The sequence below is a fragment of the Brassica oleracea genome, chromosome C6, assembly GCF_000695525.1.
Source record: "Brassica oleracea var. oleracea cultivar TO1000 chromosome C6, BOL, whole genome shotgun sequence".
Classification (NCBI taxonomy): Eukaryota; Viridiplantae; Streptophyta; class Magnoliopsida; order Brassicales; family Brassicaceae; genus Brassica; species Brassica oleracea.
In genome coordinates, this window is record NC_027753.1 from 15,756,802 (window position 1) to 15,759,909 (window position 3,108).

The following is a 3,108-nucleotide window of genomic DNA, read 5'->3' on the forward strand; positions in this document are numbered from 1 at the left end:
AAAAGCGGTTCGAATATAGATACGCCACAGAGGAGGAACTTGAAGAACTGAAGCAGAGAGAATTTTCTGGATGGATGCTTACTTATGTGAGAGCTTTAAACAAATTAAAATATTATTAATCACATATTTATATTAATTCACATATATTGATATAACATATACATGTGATATTAATAGGTGTCTGCTGGTATGACCAGAGGTGAAGCATTTGACGATTGGATACGCGAGATGGTGCGTGGACTAGAGTATGTTGTGAAGTCATATCCGAGATTTTGTACTCGAGGATATGCATTCACAACTCAAAAGAGGAGACGTTCGAGTACGACTTATGATGCTGGCGTTTATTCTGCATCTGGAGATGATGTATACTACGGAAACATACGGGAGATTATGAAAATCAAGTATCCGCGCATGGTTGGATTGCGCTGTACTGTTTTCTATTGTGATTGGTACGACAACACTCCAGATCGAGGTGTGAGAACAGATGCATTTGGTGTTATATCAGTACATTCGAGACGAAAGTTGCAATATTATGATCCTTTCATTCTTGCTTCTCAGGCCGATCAGGTAATTAAATGTTAATTATTCAGAATGATTCATCAGGTAGGGCTCCTTTTCCCAAATACCGACTTGATGAAGAGGGAAAAGATGCGTTCTTTGATTGGATTTCAAACGATGTGGAATTAGGAACAGAGATGATCCATGGGTCACTATTACATCACTCAACCCGAGAGGCCGAGTTCAGGGAAGTTCTGAGCTGGAAGACCCACTACAACCAAGCACATCCGATATTGCAATGTAATGATGCAGCGCCTACTTCCGTTTGCCTTCAAGGAACTATTACCACGGAATGTTCATGAAGCAATTGCAGGGATTAGTGCTTTCTTCCGCGATTTATGCACGAGATCAGTGACTCTTGAAGGTATTGAAAATTTGAAGACTAACTTAGCCATGATTCAATGCAACCTTGAGAAGATATTTCTTCCATCATTTTTTGATGTTATGGAGCATCTTGTTATTCACCTGGCAAGAGAATTGGAACTTGGTAGTCATGGGCAGTATAGATGGATGTATTTGTATGAGCGGTATATGTACCATTTGAAGAAGATGGTGAAAAATTATAGTAGGGTGGAAGGTTCTATAATCGCACAGATGATAAATTCAGAAACTTTAAACTTTGTCGAGTTCTACTTTCCAGCAGAAGTGCAGACCAAAAACAAAGACCTGCTCGGCATGATGATAGAGGCGAACGGGCAACATATCATGTTACGGTTCCAGACATCTTCACAGATGTTGGACGACTTAGCGGAAAACCAAAGGACCGTCGACTTACTGAGCAGGAGCGCAGTCATTTGCAAACATATTTGCTCACCAACTGCGAAGATTAATGAACGGTAAAGGGAATCCTTACAATTCGTTTTGAAATTTTGTTATTTCATAGTTTATGATCATCTATACAAAGATTCCTCAATGGTATGCATTGCATTTGTATAAGAAATGATATAGAGCAAAAAAAATTGATGTTTTGAAACCCCCAAACATGTGTTCCTCGGAATTTTCTCGGAATAGTCCGAGGAAATTCCGAGGAACAATATAAACCAATAGAAGTACATGCATAGGATATTCTTTTTCCTCGAATTAAAGAACATACCGAGGAAATTCTGACGGATATTTAAGTGTCCGTTGGAATTTCCTCGGAATATTTTTATTTAACCGGGTAAACCAGCCGCCAAATATTTCGCGAAAATTGAAATTGAAAATATCGAGGAAATTCCGACGGACCCTAGGTTTTATAAAGACGAAACACTTCTTCTTCCCCATTTCTCTCTTCTACCTCCGGCGATCTCGCCCTTCTCTAGCGACGATCTCTCCGGCGAATCCTCTCTATTCCTACACAAATCATGTAAGGACCCTATCCCACTCTCTTAGGTTCTATTTGTTAGGTTTTTATGTAGATTTGATGATTTTAGAAGTTTTTTGATAGATTTTTGTTAAGGTGATTGGTTAGGATTGTGATTTGGTTGTGTAATAGGTTTAGAATTGTGATTTGGTTGGATAATTTGTTCTGTTGAATTGATTTAGAACTTTTTTATAAATTTTTTATTATTTTTGTTTCTATAAAATCGATTTTGGATTTTACAAAACGTTTTTTGTATATAAATTCGATTTTTGGTTTATAAAAGATGATTTCATATTTATAAAAATATTACTAATTTTGTATTTATAAAACATTTTTTTGATTTATAAACACTATTTTATTATTTTTTGTATTTATAAAAACTATTTTTAAATATGTTTTTTCAATTAATATTTATTAAAACTATTTTTAAATATGTTTTTTTAATTTATATATTTATTATAACTAATTTTAAATATTTTTTCAATTAATATTTATTAAAACTATTTTTAAATATGTTTTTTTAATTTATATATTTATTATAACTAATTTTAAATATTTTTTCAATTAATATTTATTAAAACTATTTTTAAATATGTTTTTTTAATTTATATATTTATTATAACTAATTTTAAATATTTTTTCAATTAATATTTATTAAAACTATTTTTAAATATGTTTTTTTAATTTATATATTTATTATAACTAATTTTAAATATTTTTTCAATTAATATTTATTAAAACTATTTTTAAATATGTTTTTTTTTTAATTTACAAGTCTACTCTTGATCAGACCCGGTCTCGATCTCGTCGTGCCTCACCACGAGGTCGTAGTGGTACGGGGAGCCACTCTCAGGGTTCGTCCAGCCATTCTCGGGGTTCGTCCAGCCACTTTCGGGGTCGAGCAGCCACTGTCGGGATTCTTCATTTCCCGCTCCGGTTTTTGCTCCCGCTGCTGCACCCCCTTCCGTTGCTGCACCCTCTCCCACTGCTGCACCCCTCCCGCTCCTCCAGTCGTTCCGGGAGTGATGTCTCCTGCCCAGTTGGTTCAACAGCCCGGTCGTGAGCATCTTCCCTATCTCACTCCGTGTCCAAAGGGACGACGTCAAACATGGTAATTAAAAGTCTTTTTTTTTCCTTTCATTAAAATTTGATTCATTATTAATAATTTGTTTCTTATATTAGGTTCAACCGATCCGGGAACGGGATCA